This window comes from Anas acuta, chromosome 1, assembly GCF_963932015.1.
Source record: "Anas acuta chromosome 1, bAnaAcu1.1, whole genome shotgun sequence".
NCBI classification, from domain to species: Eukaryota; Metazoa; Chordata; class Aves; order Anseriformes; family Anatidae; genus Anas; species Anas acuta.
Window position 1 is genome coordinate 119,346,765 of NC_088979.1, and position 25,103 is coordinate 119,371,867.

Here is a 25,103-nt window from a genome sequence, read left to right on the forward strand (position 1 = left end):
ATGAGGAGTTCAGTTTCCAACTTTTAGTTCCTCTCAAGTTTTTAGCTTGCAGAGTTCAACTCAAGCAACAAGCACAAAAATGGTCATGTCTTGACAAAAGGTGGAGTAGAGGGGGAGTAGAGGGACTGATATGCCAGGGTAAACAAATTCCTCCTTGAAAGAGTTTTCTGTTCCCTGTTGGTGAAGTGTCATCTTTTCTTTTTGGTCCTTCTCTATCAACATTCACAGACAGGGGTAAGGAGAAGGGCAGCAGATGTGAAGAAGTTTCAGATCCATCTAAAAGTGTTGTTCACCTCTCTGTTTGCCATGTGTAACAGCGCCTGTACAATATATTCCTATAAATGATGGCAGAAGAGAAATGCAAGGAGTACGCAAAGCACTGCCAAGAGAGATCAGGTTTGGTAGATTCATACGTTTTAAGGCCAGAACAGAAGCTGAAACAATCCCCCCCGGCCTTTTATATGTCACAGGGCTTTAATCTTCACCCAGCTCTCCTTGTACTCAGCTCAGCGAGCGCCTTTACCTGGTTAATACATCTTTTTTTTTAGCAAGGTACCCAGTCTTGGTTTGAAGGTGATGAAGAGCCACCACGTCCTAAGGGAGTTTGTTCCAGTGTTTGATCACCTTCACTGTTGAAAGGTTGGGCCTAATTTCTCATTTGAATTTGTCTGACAGCAGTTTCCATGTCTTGGTCCTTGCTAATCTAATGAAGAAAGGCATAAAGCATTCCGTAGCATCTCTGTTTTTTTCTTTACAAAGATACTTATGCCCTGTAATCAAGTCCCCCCTCAATCTTTTCGAAAGAAACAGACTGATCTTGAAGTCACTTTCACCAATCCACAAAGTCATGTCAAAGCATCTTCTCGTGTACCTGTTTAATACTGCAGCATGCTCTGAAAATGAGGATTGAAGGAAATGACACAGTGCACCAGAACTGGGCTCACCAATGTCATACGAGAGAGAAAACCAGTTCCCATCACAGTTCATTGCTTCCGTGTTTATAAATTCTGGTCATTAACATCTTTTTACTACAACAGTGGTTGGAAGAGAGCTGCAGTTGTGCAACACCTTACTCCTCCTTTCAAGATGAAGCCCTGCTATCTAAAAGCCCAATCTGCCATTCTGTTTCCCCGAATATTTGAATTAATTTTGAGTGTGCTACATACCTTTGTGTGAAAGGATGCAGCCTCTGAGCAATCTATGCATGAGATTTTTACTGTCTTTTTTTTTTTGCACCCTTCTGCTAATCCTTGTGTCATCCACCCTTTTTTTCCCTTCTCTTTTTTTTTTTTTTAATTGGCATACTCATTCCCAGATCATCGATGAAAACGCCAAATAAAGAGGGGCTTTGTACTGATTTCTCAGAAGCTAGTCGTGAACGCTCCCATTTGATGATAATTCCCCATTGACAACTGCTGTTTGAGATCTATCATTTAGCTTTCTCTCAACTCACTTAATCTCTGCTTTATTGGTATTGCATAGTGTTAACATTTTAACAGAATGCCACGAGGTATTATATCATGTTAGAAAAGTCCAAATATGAAGTCATTTTTATGAACCAGCCTTCTAATACCACAGAAAAGAGCAGATTTGTTTGAAAAAGCCTATTTTCCTTAAATCTGTGTTGACTAGTGCTAATGACATTCTTACCATCTAATTCTTTAGCTGCTGGATTCTATATCATCATTTCCACTCTTTTTTTTCCCTGGAACAATGTCAAAATAACTGCCCTACCATTGCTCAAGTCATCCTGGTTGTTTTGTTTTGAATCCAGCACATTAACATTCTTCTAATACCTGCATTATTCTCCCACAAAGATTTAAAAATTAACACCTGTGAGCTGGAGATCACCTCAATCAACTCTTGCGAGCTCTGTGGCACGATTTACCAGGGCCTATAGATTTCAGATGTCCACCCTTGTTAAGCACTGCCTAACACCCATCATAACTATTAACGAACTGAAAAAATACCTCATCAGCCTCATGGATGGAGGAACAGCTTCCATGTCTGGTAACTGCAGCTTAAACCACCTGCAATAGCATCCTAGAAAGCCTTTTACATTTGGGACTTCAGCGCGCTCCAGTAACTCCCCTTCACACCACAGCAATGCCCCATATGGAACACCCAGGAGGAAGCTGGATTGACATGAAGATGATGCAAATTTTTTCACACTTCATTAAAAGACATGCAAATGAATGAGTTGCTGAGCTTGAATCCGGTGGTGAACAGCAATGATTTGCTCAACATGGACAGAAAAAAAAAGGAGCCTCCCTCTGAAACGCGCTTCTCCCATCAGTTTAGACAATATCATCACCCTGGCTATCCATTGCTCTTACTTACTGTCCAGGTTTTATTTTTCATTCAGACCTCTTTCTGAGTCCTTGCACTTGGGCTTTGTGTAAATCTTGCAGGCTTCTGTTAGAAAACATCTAATGCACAAATTCCTGATCCTTTTTGCTGCAGCTGGAACAGTTGCCCAGGCTCACATCAGCCTGCCTTTCCATTACTACAACATCCCCTTCCTGGTCTTAACACCACAAATCTGCCCGGCTCAAATCAGCACAGACAGACAAAGGTCACTTTTCCTTCCTGATATCTGCAGCATGTTGCACCTCTCCCTAAATGTTTCTTTTGGCTTCCCCTCTTCTATTTCATGAAGCCCCAGCTGTCTATCTTCACTGTCAGGGCTTTAATATTTACCCTCACCCAAGCATCACCTCTGAATCCCTACTGAAAGGTTAGCTCCCAGGTACGATGGGCAGTGTTGCCGGGCTTGAAACACTTTCAACAGCACCTTGGGAGCTTTCTCCTCTAAACTTTTACAGAGCTGCTTCACTGTCCTGCTTAAAGCTCTACACAAAAGCCACAAAGCTCACAAAAAGCATAATGATGACAGCTAGGCTTGAGGTGCTCAGAGCTCTTTCTCAGGCTGGGCGATACTACTACCTCTCTCTTTCTTTCCACCTTCTCATCTCTTCATCTATATCTGCCTTTGTCTCCTGCCTGATTTTTAGTTAACATATATAATCTAGGATTTTTATTTATTTATTCTTTTAAAGAAGTGATGCTAATGACTGTATGAGACTTTCAGCCAATGGTCAACACTTAAATCTCCTCCAACATCTCAATCGCTTTGTATTTGTATATATTTATGCAGAGCATCATTTCAACCCTGTTAGTCATTCCCTCGCGCTTTAATGGCAATAGTCACACTTCAAACATTATAATCGGGTGCTTTATTCCACCAACCGAGTCGGTTACGCCAAAACCATTCTCGTCAACGAATGCATCCCATGTCTCCTCCCCACCGCCCATGGTCCTAAGGGAGAGGCGATCAGCACAGCAAGATAATGTCTTTTCTCCCCATTATTTGCTGTACTGGTTCAATTTGCTTGAAGCATCCTGACCCTGAATTCGTACTATGGCTGTGGCCTCAGCAGTACAGCAGCATCCCCAACCGCACACGGGAATCGTTGGGTACCCAAAGCAAGCGTTTGAGTTCCTGACTTTGGAAGCAGCCATACACCACTTTGTTATACACCACAGCTGAGAAAAACCTCGGGACTGCTGTGAATTGTGCTGTGTTATAGTGGTCTCTCAAGGCTATTCCATGGGAAGGATATGGCTGGAAATAAATGCACTCTCGAGTTTTTTTTCTTATGCCCTAGCACACTGCCAGCTGCATCAAACTGGTGCTATACCAATTAAAGATCATCTTGAGCCAGTTACCCCTAAAATTTAGTTTTCAAAACACCACAGATGATGTTTTACAGGGGAAGGAGGAGTACAGCATCCCATGCAGTTAGCTAGCACCTCTCAATTTGTTTGCTGCCGGGTTAAAGCTAGGGATGCCGAGGGGAGGTAGAGAGAAAACACGCCAATGTGAGACACGATTAAAGCCTGGTGTCATCCTACCCACCCAGGCAATGCCAAATTTGACTAGTTAAAAAACTCCCTTGATGTGGCAAGAGCCCTAGTAGGAGCAATCCTACCACAAAGACGTTTCTGTTGAGACAAATTCTGAACGCAAGCTTTCAGGTCGAGGTGACCCATAGTATCTAACACCTCTGGTGTGCCATTTGTTGTTTACCCCACCAGAAACCCTGGAATCCCTAAATGCACGGAGCTCACTGACAGCTCCACCTCATCTCTTCACTCCCACCTTACTAAAAGCTGCTCTATTGGCCTCACAGAGGGGGAAAAAATAATAAAAAAAATACTCTTCTTTAACAGCCTGAAGCACACAAATAAAACATGGTTTTGTTTTCGCCTCTCAAAAGGCCCTTCAAGAGCTCAGGCCTGTGATTCCTTGAAGTGTGTTTTCAAAACAGAAATCTCTCGCCCCAGATCAACGAGGGAAGGATCAGGAGACTGGAAAATAAAAATCAGCTCTTAGCCAGAAGAGAGTCCACGCAGCGAAGGAGCCTGACTGGATTTAATAACGGAGCACAGGCATTAATGGCTTTCAGAAGGTGACTGCTTCTGGTCTGAATGAAGGCAGCTCTTGACATTTGGTATGGATACATCAGGCAATCAGGCAGCCCCCACGTTCTCCAGTTAGTCTTTCCCATGGACGGCAGCAGCTGATGAACCAGCACTCTGCTTACTCACAATTAGCACTAGGAAAAAGGCTCCTTCAAGGAGCAAGTACTAGGTTTTGTTTGACTCCAACAGCCCGGCCAGGGTAATGGAGGGAGGAGTGACTGGACTGCTGGGGAAAACTAAGCTTCCTTTCAAGCAATGATGCAGATATTTCTCCTGCAAAGAAAAGGGAGTCTCTGGCAAGGTGTGTTTCTGGTAGGCATCAACGGGTTGAGGACAAGACAGGAACAGTGTGGGCAAGAGCCATGTAAGTGATCACGAGACAACGCGGTGAACCCTGACCTTCCCTGGCAAGCCATGGTCTGGTGATTTTGGCATGCTTCACATCTCTACCCTGCCTGATGTAGAGAAACTGAAGTCACTTAATCTCATCCTCACAACCCATGTTCTCTCCAGGGAGTACTGACCCATGCAATCCTTTCCTATCACCGTTTGCAAGGGCTGTACACAGATCTGCTAACACATCTCAGCTCGGGACACTTGGACTCCAGCTTTAACCACTGCAGCCTACAGACACCTCCTCATTAACAAACCCTCGTCAATCTAGAAACACAAGAGATCACTAATTAGGACAAAACGTGTGTTTTTTTTTGGCGTAAAACAATGAAACAGCTCACAGGGGCTATGTATGGTAAATTGAGATACCAGTCACAGTTTGCTGTCCATGGCAAAAGAGAGATGTCAAACCAATTTTGCAAATGTGCATCTTTGACAGTCCTCATCAGGTGTGGAGAACACAAAGATTCAGAGAAGCAATCGCAGAGGGCTGAAGAGAGGAACAACAAAATCCTGTAAATCCTGTACCTAAGAGCTAACCTCTTCTGTGGAGAACAGAAAAGACTGAGCTAGTGCTTTTAAGTTGGATTTTTTTTTCCCACCTTTAATTATGCATCATCAGTGACAAGCTCATATGTAGCTAAAAACTGAATCTCGGTATGAAGCTAATTTTTGGAACTATTGGCTGTTCAGTACCAGGAATAAAAATGATTCCTTTTCGTCCTAGATTTGGTTTAAGGAGCAAAACCTCTTTGTCTCTCCGTCCATATTAGCTGCCTACAGACAGCCCCATTTTCCATTTTTGCATTTAATTACGCCTTCCTATGTGAGCTACTTTACATTTGTGCTTATTGAATCTCAGCTTATTGATTTCAGCTCACTTCTTGAATTCATCATAGTCGGACTCTGGGCTAATCCTATTCTCCAATGCATTGGCGATTGCTTCCAGCTTTGTGTTGCATATGAATTTGATTAGCATACTCTCCGTTGCAGTCTCCAGTGAAAATGTTAATGAAAACATTGAGCAGTATCAGATCAAGATCACATACACACAGGACTCCCACAGCCTCACCTGACTCTAAACCTTTAATAATGCTCAACACTTCTTGGGTACAGACGGACAAACTACCAACACTTGGGTAACTATTAGCAATAATTCCGCTGAGTTTATATTCTGCAAGAACAACTAATAGTCCTGGATCAAATAGAGGAAGAGGTCAAGGAAATGACGAATTGGGAAGGTGTATGAAGTTGAGGCTGAATCAGAGTTCAAATCCAAGGATGTCACAACAGTCCCTGAGATTTCAGCTTCAAAAGACTTTAAGACAGACATTTTCCGGCAAGATTACTGCTCTCTCAGGCTTAGTTTCACTGGTGTGGCTCCTATCACACTTTTAAAGGAGACCAAATGGCAAAGTTGTTTGGTTCTGGACTGGATCTAGCTTTCCAAAAATTGAAGGATTTAGATCATGCTCATCTCTAACCAAATGTTTCATTGTGGCTAAGACAAAGCAGACAGGACTGTTCTCATGCTTTGCCTAAAACCAAAATTGAATTTCCCACCTCTACTGCAGAATCAAGACAATTATATCCACCACTGTCTCTTATCCATAAGGCTTCATTTTTGTTGCTGTTCTGCCGTGTTTTTTTTTTGTTTGGTGAAGAATATATATGGCTTTACATCTAGCTCCCTCCAGGCAGTTTCACGTGGGTTGGTTATTAATTGAGCCAGGCATTTACCAGTGTTGAAGTTTAATGTAGCAGTGCTCAGCTCCCATGTTCCCTCTTGTTTGCAGATCTAATGCTGTTGCTCCTTCTCCTCTCCCCTCCTTTGGAGCACGCTGCTTTACAATGCACTGTACTCCATCACCTCGCCTTCTCTAGCACACTACAACCTCATCACTCCTCCAAGAACCCCCAAATCCTAATTCCCGATAGCAGTAAGGAAGCAAGACACACAGAGGTTAATATGATTCTGGTTCCTGGTGAGATTAATCTCTTCCTGAAAAAAACAAGCCACCCCTGGAAGCGTTGGCTGACTCAGAAAGATGCATCTAAAGAGCACGTTTTTGGCCTCTGGAACATACCAGATGGCACAGACTTTTCGGAAAGTTTCCTAACATTTCTCCAATCCTGCCCTCAAACTTCTGTGCTTATAACAAATGTTTCTCCCAGAACTGTGCTGGTCCAGGATTTCATTGCTCTTACTGTGACTCTCACAATGGCTCTTTGGATCATCCAACAACACCGATCATTCATTTCCAAAGCCACATGCGCCTAACCTGGTTAATTTTCATCATCAGCAGCAGTGTGTGGTGGGATTTGTGATAATGCAAAATGTAAATCTATTTCTGAGCAAGGCTCACAACTGGCTGTAAGCAAACAAAACTGGGGCGAAGGTGCTATAACATCAGTTCTAGTTGAGCAAAGGGTCCTTTTGACCTAGAATGTGACAGAGGCCTGCTCCAGCTTTTGAAAAGTTTCTCTGGAAAACAGATGCAGCCATGTATGACGTGTATCCCTCTATCAACTCTCTTGTTCTTAGCAGCCATTTTAGCGAAGTTAGGACTGCAACCTGGTTTTGGTCTTCTCTTATTTGTTTTCCCTGTCTGCTGATAATCCCATATATTTAACTTATAAACCTAGTATTAAATCTTCAATATATCTCCGTATAAACTGAGCATTTATAGAATGCCTGCTAGTTAAGAGCACTGCTCAGGCAGCAACTAGCCCTCCTTTTGCAGCCTAGTGCAATGAAAACCTCTCATCAGGGCACCTCTTCTGACGGTGACAATAGCCCCTTCAGTCTGACAGGGGGCATTACAGTCACAGCTGGTTGGGTACCACTGTGTTAGAGCAGCAGGAGGTCTTCTCAGACATTAGCCCGCTCAGGAGACCTGTGCAGGACCACCTCACTTGCAGCCAAACTGAGGGAAAAAAGCACTAAGTGTTTGCTTCGTTTGGATGTCTCCATATAACCAGACACAGCGAATGCACCAAGATCATTCAGTCAAAAATCGTGGAAGAGATGTTTAGCATCGTGTTGACTACACGAGAGCAGCTGTTAACCTGCACAAGCTCCATTCTCCAAAGGAACAGATGGCCTGGAATATGCTTGTCCATTCTCATTTTTCAGCTGCCCCATCCAGCACTACCAACTACTTTCTTCTTCCTCTTAAGCAACACCCTTAAGCCCAGTAGGCAATTCTCTAAGCTGCTACAGAAAGGCTTTTATTGCTCTTTCATTTAAGGGACTTTATATGACCCTGTTTATAACATACTGATGTTCTGAATAGGGTAGCAAGGGAAAGAAAAGCTATTGTCTGAATTGCACAGAGTGAAAATGGAAGCACAGATGAAGCTTCTGAAAAGACTTAAATGATGGCTAATGATGGGGGTAATCACAAAGCAGGGTTCTCAAAGGCACATAAACATCTAATCCTTCGTGGTTTAATTAAAAGGTGAGCAACGCATTTATTTATTTATTTATTAGCATCTCACTGTCTATCTACCTGCATCACGAAATGCCTGAATACCTTTGAAAGTTTGGCCCTTGCCCTCTCTCTGCCAGGAGAAGAAGAGTAGGCATCTGAAAACCTAAATCAAAGGACTCCTCGGCATTAAAAAAAAAAAAAAAAAAGAAAAAAGAAAAAAAGAAAGAAAAAAAAAAAAAGAATGTTTTTGGAAAACAGATATGAGCACGGATGCTACTCGGGTCTTATTCAAAAAACACAGCCCTCAGTAGTCTGGTTGAAATTCCAGAGCTGCTGACTGATCTGCAGGACCTCCGCAGCCCACTCACGAATTCCCCCGTCTCATCCCCTACAGACTCACGAGTCGGGTACTATTGGCACTGTTTAGATTATGTTTTAACAAGTGCTGAAAGCTTTGCATTTTCTTAATGAGAACTGGAGTGAAATTGAAGACTGGGGGCTTCATTTAAACAAGAATAACGTGAATCTGGCAGAATTCAGATCTGACTACAACTGAAATGTTGACCTATATAAAAGCCAAGAATGGAGCAAGGACAAGACCGAGAGGCAAGATACAACCAGCTTTAACTGAGCTGTGTCACACAATGAAACAGTAGCTTCGTATTTGCAAACATTACACACTTAGTAGTGCACAGAATTCACCTCTTACTGTCTTCCAATAAGAGAAATAAATATCAATGTAAATCTGTAACAAAAGGCATAAATACATCAAACTGCTTAACGTATGTGGAGCTGCAGATAAAGTGAACTTCTAGATGTGTAACCCTTTAGTTATCCTTCCACGAAGAAATGAGCAGAGGAAGGAATAGAACAGACTATGAACTAATTCATTGTTATGGAATTAAAATAAAACTGCCTGGCATCTCACCAACTGAGTTTGGAAATCCAGGGCGACCCCTTGCCATCTCCTGGCTTGTGTCCTTGGCTTCTATTACCCTTTTGTGCTCTTCCAAGCTCTGCAGGACTACACGTCTTCTACCAGAACAAACAAGTTGGTGGGACTGAAGATGGAAAAGGAGCAAAGTACATCCTAAACGGGTGCCATTTGTTAGTTTGGTCCCCATGCAGGTGAGCTGCATTTAGTGGTTATAACATAAAAAAGGACCACTGGCAGGTCTTTCCAGAGCCCTCTATGGTTAGAGGAATATCTGCATACGTGGGGGAAGTGAGCTGGCTGTACCCTTTTAGTTGGGAAGAAAGCAGCATTGCATTTTCAATAATTTCTTTGTTGCTTTAACATGAAAAGAATAAAGTAGATATTACGGGTCAATTTCAAGGCTACTGCTCTATAGAGAGAAAGGTTTAAAACAGATCTGTTCTCGTGTCGAGTGACGAGAGTAATTTTCTGCTTATTGATCTCTTCCCAGCATAATTTCTTTGTGATTATTTTCCCTCTCCATTCTTGCCTCATCACTTCTCCGTAAGGACCCTCCAAAGCACCGGTGATCTATGTCCCTTCTCTGTCGCCTGCTCTCCAGCCCACCCTCTGTAACTGCAGACGCAGCGCCTAGTGAACAGCACAAGTTTGCAGACAGACTTAGGGAAGGCATAAAAAAGTTTTTATGCGCACCATTCATTTTCCACTTCCCCAGCCATAAGGGAAACAACCATCCCCAATTCACGCTGGTAAAACTTTTAGATCCCGCTATGAGTGTATTCAATAAAAGCATGTGACGCGAGTTTCACGCAGCACCAATCTGTTCCAATCTTCCTCAACAACTGCAGTAAAGCAGCGATGACAGCTACACCCCCACAAACGCTCGCAGTGATGCCGTTTCCAGACATGATCACCCAATAAAGACAGAGCAGACCTAGGAAAGAAGATCACCGAAAAAAGCACCGGCGAGTCAGGAAAAGATGACCTCGAGAGGAGCTAAAATAAGCTTGCTATCATTAAACAAATCCTTTCGGAATGAATCTATGCCTTCTGCTGGATTCAGTCCCCTCCCAGGAGAGAGCAGTGAGTTGATTTGGCTGCTCCCAAACTAGCTCACACCAATTGGTCCTGTCTTTCTAATCATACTTCAAGTGCTGTAGGCTTCTGGATCACTTTTTAGCCTCCTCTTCACTAAACACACCTGGATCCTCCTACCTTTTTTAAAGGACGTACCAAAGGCTACAACCGCATTAGTTGTTGCCTTCACTAACTCCTCCCTAGTCTCTGAACGTCCTTCTGGAATGTGATGTTAAAGCAGAATGAACATAAAAAAACCCTGCTACTCTGATGGAAGAGTCCAGCCCCACTAATTGTATAAGAACTTACTGGCCTATAAGCCAAAAAGAAAGGATTATTTTACAGTATACCATCCCCACCACACCCACACACCATTTGTGCACCTCTGGAGTGCCTGGCTATGTTCAGCTCAAAACAATATCGTCATCTACAAGAGATAGAAAGCCAACCTGAAAAGGGCTTCCATCAGCGGACAGAGGATAAGTCAGAAAGTAGAACTGCATTACCTCGGGAGTTCAGTGCTGTCAGTTTCAAGAAGCCATACAAACTTTTGGATCATGCAGTGATTAAATAATACTCCATTCTTCTGTAGGATTTGGGTATAGTCCTTACTCTGGCATTTCTGTGTGACGATGAATATGTTGCCTGGGATTCTCTACAGCATGAGACAAGCAGACCACGGACTTAAAACGTTCATCTAAGATCACACCAGCATCTTCGTGCTTATTTCCAGAAAGTTTTCCTCAAGCAAGTCTCATGACAGAATGCAGAAAGCCTGCCAGAGCAGACCCCTGACCCACAGTATGCTTTTGTGGCAGTCATTTTGTGCTGCAGATACATAGAGTAGATAGTAAAGAGAAATTCTCTCCATTGAAGCTGAGGAGGATCGACCTGAAATTGCTAGGGAAACATAAAAAGTGTGCCTAGATTTCCTATAAAATCAGTCATGGTGCATCTAAAAGACTGCTGCAGTGCTGACAGTTCTTAGGAAGTAATGCAGACAAGCTTAAAGAGCGCCCTGCATGCTACTACCTTGCTCCCTAAGGTATTCCCAAAACCATAAAGGAACAACCAAGTAGGATGCTGAGCCAGAAACCTCCACAGCATCCCCCCAAACAGCATTTCCACAGTTCTGTCCAAGTTCAAGGTCAAAACAAGGGATTAGGAGCAGCAATGGCTAAATCTCTAAAGATTTAGGCTAAAGGCTTAGCATTTCACACAAATACTTTAGGTGGCTTTCCCCTCTGTTTTCTAACTTTCTAGAGTCACACTTGAGTGGTACTTCACAGAGGCAGTTCTTGTCCACAGCGGGTCATCAGCAATTTTTTCAGGAAAAAAATAGTTGCATTTAGTATTCCCCCTTTAAAACAGACTCTGCATTTCTACGTGTGCTAAACATCGAGTATTTGATGCTACAGAGGCCACAGATGTTGAACTGTTGGTGGCAGGGAACCATTCCCCTTAGTAACCTCACTCACCCGCAGTGGAAGTGGCAGTGCCAGCAGCACTTGGCCAGGTCAGTCACTGCACCGCCAGGTACAGACGAACAGACAAAGAGAACGAAATGGAGTCAAGACACAAAGCACAAGGTCATGTCTCAGTCTGCTCTTTACCAAAGTTTGGTTAAAAAAAAAAAAAAAAGTTTGGTGGGAAAGAATTGGCTAAGAGACTATTTTCAGTTCAAGCGCCAAACAGCTCTGGCAATTAGCGTGTCTATTGGAAGATGTGCAGAACCCAGGCATAACACACAAAGCAGATGATAGCATGTCAAGAAATCATATTTGATACAGATTAAAATTACTGAAATATAGGCAATTATGGAAAACTACAATCATTTTGCAATTAAGATTAGGACTAAAAAAGGATTCGCATTCTTTGTAACAAGCAAGACCGGCAATAACTAACAACCACCTACAGAGATGGAGCTATTAACATGCAAATGATCGTTATTCTGACCAAGGTATTGCTACAGAAAGCATGGCGTTTATGCAGATTTCAGAGAAGTTTTTTGAAATAAGGTACGTAAGGATAAAGAGATGGGAGTGGGAATACTGTCTGTTTACTCAGGAAAACAGTTCTGTTTGATACAGAAGAAAGGCAAGAAACGCAGTTACCGAGTTGGGGCTGGAACAGACACGGTGTGGGATTCCAGCAAGCCTCCCTGACAACATGATTACAAAGGAGAGCGAGCTTCAGGGCCAGAATGTTAATGTAAGAAATGCAAACCTTTATTTAACAATTTAAGGGGAGGAAATAGGATGGTACCGACTTGGAGGTGGGAAACATGAAGTGGTAGGAAATCTTTGACACTGAAGATAACTTCCTCTGCTATCAACAGAGGGTATGATTACCAGCCTAATTTCAGTGGAGTTTTAGTTCCTTCATACTGCATATGTCTTGACGAATTATTTCCACTGCTCCATTCTCACAGACAGGGAAAAGGGACCACGGAGCTCTGGGGGGAGGCAAAAATGAGCAAAGAGCTCATTCAGTGTACTCCGTGAATGGCAGGGTGCACAGGACTATCTTGCCAGTGTCATCAAGACCTTGGCAAAGGCCAGCAAAGAAAGAGAGCAAACAAGTACAGCAGCTACCAAAACTGATGGGTAGAAACAGAGTGTTATGTTATTGGGGAAAAAATAAATAAAAAAGATCTAACTTTAAATAAGATATAGGAAAATGCTCTTCTGCAAACTATGGCACTGTCCTTCAGAAAGAAAGGTTATTTACAACTGAATTTCACCATGGCTTCCTTTCCCATTCATAGAGTTTCGGGTCTAAGATTTCAAGCATCAGGGAAGCTGGTTACTTTCCAGGAATCTAGCTTAGTGAAAGCCCTAAAAGTATCTTTTGTGACTCAGGTAACAGCACTGTATCTTAAAATTACTTGGCATGGCTATACCAGAGAGCCTCTGAAAGATACTGCTTTATCTGTGTGCTAGAAACGGGGTGAGGGTGACAACCAGAAACTGCAAGAGCTGGGGAAAGGTTACATCAGTTTCCCACTTACTGCACTGATTTTGCAGCCCTGTGTAATCCAAAAGAAGGGGATCTGAAAAGGAGAAGCTGACTTTGCAAGTACAAAGTTATAATTCCGCAGTGCTAAGTGCACTTTAAGACTCCTTCAGCTCTGCAAAGGGTGTTTCTCAAAAACTGCTAAGGCGAAGAGCAGCACTGAAACAAAAAAAAAAAAAAAAGCCACCCACCTGCTGATGAGACAAAAATAAAATAAACAGGCACAGTTGGTGGGTGGAAAATCAGCTGTGCCAAAACCCGTGAATGGACATTTTACACTATTCCCTTTTCATTGGGAACTCTGGCTGTTTCGTTTATCTGTTCTAATGTGAATGCCACCAGACAGTTGCTGAAAACCCCGAACACTGTGCTCCCACAGGGAACGTGGAAGAGATGAGGCTGACTGCCACATTAGAGCTTATTTTGCCCCACAGTGAATCACAGAATGGCGAAGGTTACAAGGGACCCCTGGAGGTCCAAGCCTTCTGCTCAAGCAGGGACACCCACAGCAGGATGCCCAGGACCCCCTCCAGGCAGCTTTGGAAGATCTCCAAGATTACATGAGCAGCTGCTGGAAGAAGAATTTAAAGAAACTTTTTTTGCCTAGCGAGTAGAACGGTGGAATCCAAATATTTTAGGTCTTGGAAATCTCCTGGATACGTGCATTACTCCTACTTCTTGCTTTTTCTACAGCTGTCAGAAGTACCATACAATCCTTACCAAGGATAAAGGCATATAAATTGTCATGGGGAACCAGCGAATGGTTCATCTGGACACCATCCAAGCTTGTACTAGCTCGGATGAAGCAAAAGACACAGATATACTACCTCTTACAACATTGTGTAATTGAGAACTGACTGTAAGAGAAAAACAACACGGGGAGTCTTAGAAAAACCTGCCCATAAAGGATAACTCCACAAGCCCAGGAACAATTTAAGGCAAAAAGACAGTGCTTGGCTAACAGCAATTATTTAGTAGTGGTTTTTAACCTACAGTACTAGTGTGCTGACTTAAATCATACTTCCTAAGTCAGGAAATTCTATTATCCTCTTTCTATAGACAAAAGACAGAGTCGTGCACAGTGGTCTGCCCAGCCATCCTGGTCTTTTGATTGTCCTGGTCTACGTGAGGGACCTGGTTGGAGTTCCTTTAGCTCCCTTCATCCCATGCAACTAAGGCCCCTTTCCCATCAAAACAATGGACTGTGAAGGAGGAGAGGTGTTGGATCCTGCTTCTTGCCCCAGGAGCAGCTTGAATGCTCTCCCAGACCATCAGTTGAGATGTAACTGCAGCAACTAAGGCTGTGCTCTACTAATAAATTCACGTGTGACCAGGAGTGTTCCCAGATACAGTCGTGTTAGTGAGCAAATTTGCTGGCCTAGATTTGTTCTGTTACAACCTGCACCTACACCAAATGATTCCCAGACATGGATGATCCAGGGACTATTTGGAAGCAGGCAGGGTTGCATGAAGCTGTGCTCTTTGAGGTGCTGTAGTGCTTTATTACCATCGATCTGGGCCATTCCGTGCCAGTTGGCTTTACTGCCTGGGAATGCTGCAAAGTATGCTGAATTTATTAGCTTAAGATGCTTGCAGGAGGTCACCCAAAATGTCCATGTTGAACCAGAACTACCACCCAACTTGCCAGAGTCCTGGTTTGGTTCACAGCCACTAAGGCATGTCTCCTGTGTCAGCACCCTCTCTTGCTCAATGCATACTTTGCTACGTGCACAATGACAAAGAGGAGAAACTGCTAAAGTAAGTTCCTTGGACATATACTTACGGTTTAAGTTTGAATGGGTCTCTGCTCCTAAATCTTGCTTAGTAATGCACACAAACTCCTCAGTCCATGGCTTCCAAGTGCCGTGAAAATCTAGCAAGTATTCTGTAACATGTGCTTAGTCTTCACAGTATGAACATGCTCCACGTTTATTCATCACATACTTCCTCATTACTAAATGCACGGTCAGTTCCTCTGAGCTCAGATGGCATATCCTGAGCCCAAGACACTGACACAGGCTCTTACGGGTTCCTTAACTGTTGGTGTCAGCTACTAAATTCAGAGCAGAGACTCCTGCCAACTGATCCTCATAAGGCCAATATGGAAATACATCACGCAGACTTCTTCCCTAGCACATGATTGCACACGCATCCAGAAAAGCGATGCCACATGAATACAATGAAATACAGACCTAAAAGGACAAACAGCAAGAGACTCTGCCTTCTTTTGCCTGGAGAAAGACAGTGCAATTATGTGGTGGCAGAAAACCAATCAGCCATTATCCCTCTTTAGTTCCCTCCACTGTAGGGCTATAAAAATGAACAGAGAATGATTACTACTGCAAGGCGAGGACAGCTTGGGCCATGCAATCTTTTAAGGTGGTTCCGGCCTCTCAGCCGGTTTTTATAACCAGGTAAGGCCTTGAATCCCAGATCTCAGATGCTTTTGAACTCTACGAATCTGATCAAACGTTTTTATTTGGACTCGCTGGATCCTCGTTGTGTTCAGCGCTGCCTTGTCAGCCAGGGTCTCCTCCGCTACAGCAGATGGTGAGAATCCTACTCTAATACATCTTCCCTCTCTGCAAAACAACCACTACGTGTCTGAGCCCACATATTCGGTTTTAATCGTGTGAATACGCTTAAGTTCACTTTGAGTGATCCAGCATACTTGATAACCCCTCACAGTTAGCAAATATCTTTATTTAGGACTGCGAAAGATTGCTTTGCCCTAGTGACTACAGCCACATGCCTGATAAACTGCAATAAACAAACAGGAATAAATATAATAAATTTCCTTTACAAGTATGTCAGCACAGAAAACAACCCATACATTACCCATACAGAAACAGGTGGGGTAGCCAAGAATAGGGGACTCTTTAGGTGAAGGGACCAAATCACAGAGGGAAAGGAACAAGTAATAAAAAAAACAAAACAGGGCAACTTTCCTTCATAGTACCTGTACATAGTTCCATGCAGTCTGCAAGCAATGCCCTTTTTATTGCTCTTCTTAAGAATTCACTGAGCCCAACTCTGCATCTGCAAGGATCTCAACAGTTCAAAAATTGCTGTATGTCCAAACACTTCCAAATAATTTGGTTTGAAGACCATATTGGGCAGTAGTTAAAAAGATACCTCATCTTGTTGAAAATATTTATTACAGATAGGCCTCAGATGCGGATTTAAGCTTCCCAAAAGCTCACGGAGGCTTGGACGCAGCAAAACTGAGTTTTGCATCCAGTGACCGCTGGATAGGAAGGCTGTACTCGAACGCAGGAAGCCTTATGTATTCACAGCCAGAACTTCAATTTTCTTTTTGCCCTTGGTAATTTTAATACCATTTATAACATGGGAGACAAATGCCTGGAAAGCAACATTGCAATGATCTCCTTGATGAGCAGACAGTTCACTTTCCAAACAAAATGAGTTAAGGAAAAGAGGAGGAGTCAGCTGTTTGCAGGACTGATGGTGTCTCCACTCCGAGCATACCAAACCCGAAAGGTCGTGGTACTCTCGAGAGGATTTTTTAGACTGCAGCAAATTCAAGTTCTGCTGAAATGCTCAAAAAACCCTCACTTGGAAGTGGGCTCTGGAAGCTGAGGACCTGGCTCCTTAAAGACAAAGGGGGGTTCATATTGCTTTCCTAATTGTTCTGGGAGAAGAAAGCCATTTAATGCAGGAGGCTTGTTAACAAGCAAGAAACCTCAGAGCTTTGTAAATGCAAAAATTCTGCTTACAAAGATGAGTTTACACCTAGTTGGTTATTTTTCATCTTACTCAAGTGTGGGAGACATGAACAGTGAGAACACTGAAATATTAAAACCCCAAAAGTATTTTATTTCGCGCTGTGCACTATGAAGCATGTTTAAAAAAACAAACCCGACAACAAAACTGCAAAACTCCCCAGCATAAGACTCCAACCACAGAGGGAAAAGAAGAGCATGGAGGGCAAAAGGATTTGATAAGGTCACAGAAACGCAGTGGCAAAGCAGCATTTCCCATCCACCCACACATTAGGGCCACTTTTCTGCTAGCAGTTGTAGGGCAAGAGGGAGAGGGAACGGCTGTTCAAAGAGAGATTTAGAACTCCCTCTTCCCCTCTTACACGGGAAATTGCGCAGAAACCTAAATATATTTTTGACAGAGGAAGACTGTCCAAAAGATCCTGAAGGTTTTCTGCTAAGTCTTAGCTTTCCTAGCATTTTAGTTGCTTTTGGGGGCTAAAACTCTCTCACAAACATTGTCCACCAATCCTTCCCACAAGCAAAAAGCACTGTGTCTCATGAATTCCACTTGGCAATAAAATGCTACCAAGGAATGGAAATTTCTTCCCTGTTATGACCTAATTTCCAAAATCCTTGAGGCAATTTTCAGCCCGATAGTGGCAGATGTTGCACATTAGATGAGTGTGTTTTGAAGCCAGGATATTTACCTGGATCATAGTATTTACCCTGCTCGCTACTTTCCTGTGCAATATCCATCATCATGTTATTCATGCGCTCCTGGTATCGCTGCACTGGTATAAACAGGACTGATCACACTCATTACAGATTATAAACCACCGTCACATCTTCTTGCAGAACATAAAAAAATAAATTCAAAAAGCAATAGCTCTTCCTCTAACTCCCAAAATTCAGGAGTTTTGTGGGACCAGGTGAGAACACAGTAAATAATCTTACCGGAAGATGGCAGTCCCTTAGTAAATGTGGAGGGAGGGATTTCCATTAAGTACAGCTCTTCTGAAAATCTTCTGCAGATACTGACAGGAGGAGAAAGCATCATTTATTTTTAACACCCTCGGTCTCCCTCTGAAAGGGGCTAGCTGGCTGATGGAGCTTTGCACGTAGCTAGGCCAGCAGCCAGGAAATGACTTAAAACAGAAAGGGTTACATATGGCTAGAGACACGACAAGGAGAGATGTTCCTACACCAGGCACCTTTCCCATTTTTGCTAGTTTCTGGGGTGGCTGCTGAGCTTTTTCAGGTGTCTTTTAAGCTGATGACGAGCCTCCTGAGCAGCTGATCAGAGCCGACAGCACGGGCAGCACCTGGGCTTGGAGGGAAGGGCAGGTAGGAAGGAAAAGCAGCCTGGTGCTGGAATGGAAATGAGCCTCCCCGTGCCAGCTCTGTGTCCCCACTTCCACACGCCACCAGCCTCCATATGCGGGAAGCTTGATGCTGAGAGGCAAGATGGTGCAAACGCTCGTCAGCCCTTCCTCTCTCCTCCCCGTGAGCACCATCCCTGCTGCTGTTGATGCCTCCCCACCCCAGGGACCCAAGCGCCTGTTGGGCTCATCATCCTCCCTCTGCGGATGTTCCCCCGGAGAGGTTCATTAGGCCTTGCAGCCTGACAGCAGGCAGCCAGAGAGCCAGGTGGCCACCTCCTTCTGCAATGCCAGTGTTATTTCTGAGGGGTTAGGCTCGCGGGAAAGAAGCTTTTCAATTCCCTGCTTCCCAGACAGAGGGAAGGGACCGTAAACCCCCCCCTAGGCAGATGGATTGAAGAGAGGCATCGCGCTTGGTGCATTCTCTGCGGGAGTTCATTACCAGAGGGAGGAAAGAAGAGCGAATCCCTTGATGCCTGCCAACAAGCTCAGAAAAGCAGTTTGTGCTCGCCGAGCCCCTCCTACCCCAGGAGCACAAAGCTCAGTACGTGCACCCCAACGCATCACACTCTGCAGGCACCACACGGGGTAGCCGTAGGACAGTGCTCCAGATGGGGAGACACGGCTCGTGTCCATACACCCCACCAGAAGCACTAGAAAAATGCACCCAGCAAAGAGTAGCTCAAATATCCACCATGCTACACTTCCCTCTTCCAACCCAGCCTGTAACTCTCAATGTCATGGCTTTTTGCACCTTTTTTCAAACTTCGAATCTCTTTTATAACCGTAGTCAGGCTTCGCTTCGTGAGGTACTTGGATTTTTGGACGCAGCATCGAAAGGAAGGAAAACCTCCAGCATAGAGGGATTTTAGGAGCTAGTGGAAAGAAATCTGAATGGAAGGACTTCAATGGGAGACTTAAAATAGTGAGCCTACCCTCACCCAGCCCCGTGCCTTCCCACTTGCACACAGATGCTCGACTTTTCTCTCCAATGCTCTTGTTCCTGTCACCTCCTCAAGTGTCTGCTTCCATGTGTTACAGGGGAGAAGGCAAAATTACCAGCATTCTCCAGGAAAAGAAAAAATATCTTTCCATTCTCTACTCTTGGAAGGAGGCTCCAAGAGAGTTGGCTCAGTTATTGCCCTCTGCACTTTCTTGTTTACACCATTATGTTTAATTTGGCTCTGGTGAGATGTAAGTGCTCTTTCTAGGATACGAAGAGGGAAGAATGGGTACAGTAGCTGACTTTTAAGGTGGGGGGTTCTCTCTATGATGATTAAAAACCTCACAACAACAAAAAAATACTAATTATGCAGTAGCATTCTTCTAATGTGCCATTTTCAATAGAAACTGTATTTATAGAGCAGCCATTTAACAGAGCAGTGTGGGAGTCACAGCAGAATTTCAATTGCATGTCAGGCCTGGTAGCTGAGAAGTGACAAGAAGAGAAGAGCCGGGTGTTAGCCTGAGAAACGAGATGACCTCGGGCAAGTCATTAGACCTCCCTCTGCCTCACTTTCCTCTGCTGTTAAGCTGAGGTTTTTAATGATTACCTGGCCTGACAGGTGTAATCAGCACGTAAAGGGACCCGAAGTGGACACACGCTCAGCTGGTGCTCACACCACGGGGAGTGCAGATGGGAAAGGGCAAGAGGGAGGCTGCACGGTTCAGCTGCAGCCTGTCTTCCACCTCTCGGACTGGATGTATTTGGGAATCCTAAAGAGCTATGCACCTTGGTACATCCACAGCTTGCTTGTGCTGAGGGAACGCCAAGGCATCGGGACTTAAAATGATGACATGGAACAGCTACCTGAAGGCAGCAGTAGGAGTCAGCAAGACCTCAAGGCCAAAGCCAGGACATCAGAAACAGGGAGCAGCAGGAATCATTATTTCAGTTTAATAAAATGCAGTGCAGAGGCACGCAGACTGGACAACACAGCATCAAAATCCAGCACCAATGCAAATGGGGTGGATGCATGGCCACACTATCCTGGGCAACCATGTCCTGCTGGCAGCAGTCATGTAGGGGGTGACTGGGTTTGGAGGGAGTTTGGCTAGATGGCACACCTCTGACTTGGGAGTGGGATATGTTACAGACAACTCGGGAGAGTGAATTTTAGAGGCGTGAGCTGCAGGGCAGAACCCCGGGGAGAAGTTCTTTATAGTTACACTGGATAGATTACTTGGAAAGAAGCATGCTCTGAATTCAAAGGGAACTGAGATAATATCAGTAACTCGAGGCCTATGCATGCAGAATTCAGTATGGAGCGAGTTTCTTTCATTATTTTTCTGCAGAAAGAAATTTGCAGGCACTTCTGGTTGCTGAAAGAGACTTAAAAATACACGGATGAGGTACAACAGAACTGTGCCTATGATTGGAAAGACTGTGCAATCAACGTATAATTAACCTGTGAAACTTGTTGCCAGAGGATATTATAGAGGAAAACAGATTAGCAAGATTCAGAAAAGGATTAGACCTTACAAGAATAGCATCTGCAGCTAGGCTTGCTCGAATAAAAACCATATGGGTTATTAGTCTTCCCACTTCAGGGTATAAAATGATCGCAAGTAGGGGTCAGAAAGCAATGTCTCCCTATTATGTAGCGTTGTAAAACTGGGCACACGAGGGGGTTGTTACAAGTCTCTCTCTCTAAAGCATCCAGCACTGGCAACGCTTAGGACAGAATACTGGACGGGATGGGCCATTAGTTTGATACAGACGAGCAATTTCCTATACCGTTCTGCCCTCATTTCCTGGGAGGATTCTGCTCTCCAAACAGATATGCACTCCAAGCAATTGAAATTCAAGTGTAAACATGTTATTGCTCGAGCAATTTGCGGACATACGGAGGTACAGAATAGCAGTTAGACCCCAAATAGAGGCATCTCGTGGAGTAAGAGATTTTTCCATTACAGCTTTGTGATCGCCACCTACCAACTTCATGGTTGTCACTCAGGTGGTCAGCACGGGTGGAGATGTGACCCAAATCCCTCCCGCGCAGGATCTCAGCACGGAAGCAGTGGAGGAAACTCCTGAAAGTAGGATGAAGCCTGATGGTTCACCCATCCTGAGAAAGGAAGAATGAAGCTGCAGCAGAGAGCAGAATGGCCTGATCGCCCACAAGGTCTCACAGCACAGCAGCAGAATTTGGAGACTGAGGGGTCAGATTTTCACCCGATACCTCCAGCAGGCCTGCTAGGAGCAGACAGGACCTCAATCTCCTCGTTCCCTCCTCTCTCGCCCCAGGATAAGCTGTTCCAGAACTAGAATGGCACATAAGGTGATCAGACCAGGAACAAAGACAACTTTGGGCAGTGCACTGCTCGTGCTGCCCCTAACACACATGACCACATGCACATTTTAATGGGATAGAGTCTTTCGCATGAATTGCTAACTCCTAAATTTCACTCCAGCTGCTCCTTGGAAGCATTTATCGAACCCTTTACCTCCTGTCTCTTTGAACATTGCCCATAGCCTTTTGGAGCAGAGCCCATAGTTTTGGGACACACCTAGTACAGCAGGAACAGGACCCTTGTCGAGATCGTTCAGTTTTCTGAAAAGCAGTTGAATGTGTTCTACGTGCATCACCAGCATCTTTCAGACCTTGGCTCGAAGGTCAAGTGCCCACTCTGCATCAGATAGCCTCACCCTCAGAGACTACATTTACTCCTATAAAGGTCAAACTCGTAACACAGCTATTTTCCCTCTGAATTTTCTGTGATCCAGTGTTATCTCTGCAAACAGAGAAGTCAGCAATCTTTATTTTTTTTTTTCTTCTTTAAACTTAGGCCTTTAGGACTTCACGGTTGTCTCTTCCCTAATGATGACCATCCCCTGAGATGGCTCCTGTCATTCCTAATACATTTGGGTGCACACAAATTTGTGTGAACCCACAAACAAGCACACGTTCATGCCAACGCAGACAGATGCCAGGATTCACAGATGCACACACAGCTTCCTCGCTTCGCACTGCTGTTTGCAGCAAGGAGCACTCAACGTGTTTAGCCCGACATGCTGCGATGATGATGTAAACGGAAAAAGAAAAGCCCTTCACCTGTGAAACTAATTAATAGTCAACAAACTTGCTTCAAGGTAGGAGACCTGGCACCGAAGGCGAGCAGCAGCAGCCTCGGGGGCTGGTAGGAGCCCGTCGCAGCTGCTAGGTGGCAGCATCCATTCGCTCACCCGCGCTAACCGCAGCGCTGGGGCTCGCCAAGGTGTCTGCTGGTTTTAATTCTGTGTGAATTTGATGCTCGTCGGAGGGAAGGACTGTTACGGTCCCCGCTGCAGCCAAAACGCTCAGGGCTGGTGCTGCCCATGCTGGGAGCACACACAAGTGAGGACAGGATACCACGATGTAGCTGGACAGGCACCCTGAGACGATGCTCACGCCTCATCAGTAGGCACAGGGGCTGCGTACTCCTCCACAGCTATTCCAGGGGCCTTTCTCGTTCACAAAGGTAAATGTGTGTCTTCCAAGGGCTTTTCGAATACCAGCTAATCAGTCCCCTAACCCCATGAGCAATGCGGGGGAGCCCACCCTTGTGTTCTCTGTAGCAAACCAGGCTGAAACTCTGGGAAGGGCCCCTTGTTAAAGCAACCTCCAGGCACGTGGCAACTGCTGCTGCAGATTTAGAGGCACTTTTAAGGATGCCAGTTGAATATTATATCCTCGTTATTCATATAATTAATAATGCAACTCAGAGTGAATTTCTGGTGTTATTTACTTCGGCATTATATTCCAGTTATTTTCTATAGCTCTCCTCTTTTTGACATGCAATAGATTTTCTTACAGAGACTGTGGGCTTACAACAGCGAGGACCCATGGGGATGGCAGATTTTCAGCAGACCATGGTTAAATATTCTGGTCCCAGGATCCTATTTAGTAATGAGGTGCTGCCGAAGAGCTGAAGGACAGAAATTTGAACTCCTCCCCATCAGAAAGCCTCCATAGTGTCCACTTGTTTGCTGCCAGCTATCACAGCAGCTATGGATAAGCCCTGACCCTCCAGAGATTTTGCCAGCATAAGGAGCAGGTAAACAGTGCAACAGTGACATTAACATCAAGGGATTAGGTTTCAGAGTTAACATCACATTAAATGACTGGAGGTAGATGATATCTACCTCAGTGAGACTGCTTCAGGCAGATATTATATTAATTGGGCTTAGTTCATGCTTGGAAAAATTGTCTTTGAAACTACATCAGTGAAAAGGAAGATTTCAAAGTGTTGTTTTTTGTTTGTGTTTTTTTTGTTTTTTTTTTTTTCAGGAAAAAACCACCACCCTTCTTTTTCTGCAGATGGGGAGCAAGTGCTCTTGGCCTCTGCAGGCAATTTACAAGCTCTATATGAAGGTGGCATAAGTGCTGTTCATTTCTGCTCTCCTAGACAAAAATAGCCATAGCATGAGCTTCTAAATCTTCAAACAACAAAGTTTGTAAATCTTCAAATTAGAAAGTTTTCACAGCATGTAAACAGGAAGGTGAGGTGCTGTCTTTCCTTCTTGGCTTAGAAGCAGCAGAGGTTCATGCAAGCCCTCTAACGCAGGGAAGAAACTGGGCCAAAATGATGTCTTGTTTTGTTTAGCAACCTAAACAAAATGTTTGAGCTTTCAGACCCTCCTATCCTTGTTGCTAACCCAAGCACATCTACGCAGAGCATTCATTTGGGTGAATGCCATTCTGAGGTCCTTAACTTTCTCCATGCAACACATGGGAAAACTGGCATGTTATTTCAGGCTTATTTGGGGCCGGGGCTGGGGGGATGCTTAATCTCAGCTGTTAGACTTTTGCAGCAGGACACGAGTTCCTGCTTGCCAGAGGGAATTCCCTTGCAAAAAGCCATCAGTCTGCTCCTTCGCAGAGTGATGGGAACCACTCCCTGCCCCCATGCTCATTAAAGATATCGTGAGGTGCCGTTCCTTGAGGACCGCCTGCATATAATTGGTTTACTCTGACTCACCACCTCCAAGGAGACTGCTCACTTCGTCTGTTTTACCCCACTCGCTGCTCTCCCGTCCTTTCAGTTGAGGATAAACTTAATATTCAGGTCAAGGCAGAAGTACACTTAGTGGTGCTTAACACGTTAGGCTTGCGAGTTACAGGCCAGAACCAAAAAAAAATAAAAATAAATAATAAAAAAAAAGAAGAATACAAGTAAAAGAAAGAGTAAACACCACTTAGGAACTTATACTAGGAGCAGCTGCCCAGATCTCCTCCGAAATGGCTGAGCTGTGAGAGGCAGCAATCCAGGGTTCACACTGCTTTGAGCTGCTTCCTCCCAGAGATATTTTCACCATCTCAGCCACCAGATTTGAAGATGCTAAGATCACAGCTCCTCTCCTACCTCCTTGAGTGCTACCCTTACACCTGAATCCTAGAAATCAATCTGGAAAATGGGTGACTGATTCTCTGTGTATCTGTTCTGGCTTTTCCCCCCTCCAAAACGCTCCCTGAACCACCAGGCTAAGGTTTGCTCCCAATTCAAATGTGGATTCCAGGTTGATGAGTTATGGAAACTGATGACTCCGCAACGTGGAAGAGTGTTTCTCTGCTTAATTCATGCCTAGTTAGCTAAATGGCACATGATCCGTGTAATGTAGCTGCTGCCTGTTCCTGAGACCCGCAGTTTGCTCCTAGTGAGCCTGCCGGTTAATTTT

The 25,103-nt window shown here is 44.3% G+C and overlaps 1 protein-coding gene and 1 long non-coding RNA gene across 3 annotated transcripts in view; both read right to left on the reverse strand.

The window, feature by feature from the left end:
- LOC137863982 (uncharacterized) overlaps positions 1 to 18,545 on the reverse strand; it is a 55,667-nt gene extending 37,122 nt beyond the window's left edge. For both annotated transcript variants that reach the window (XR_011101247.1, XR_011101246.1), the window contains exon 1: positions 18,021 to 18,545. This is a non-coding gene — a long non-coding RNA (uncharacterized lncRNA). The remainder of the gene's footprint in view (positions 1 to 18,020) is intronic.
- LSAMP (limbic system associated membrane protein) overlaps positions 1 to 25,103 on the reverse strand; it is an 878,636-nt gene that overhangs the window by 379,781 nt on the left and 473,752 nt on the right. The window lies entirely within an intron of this gene.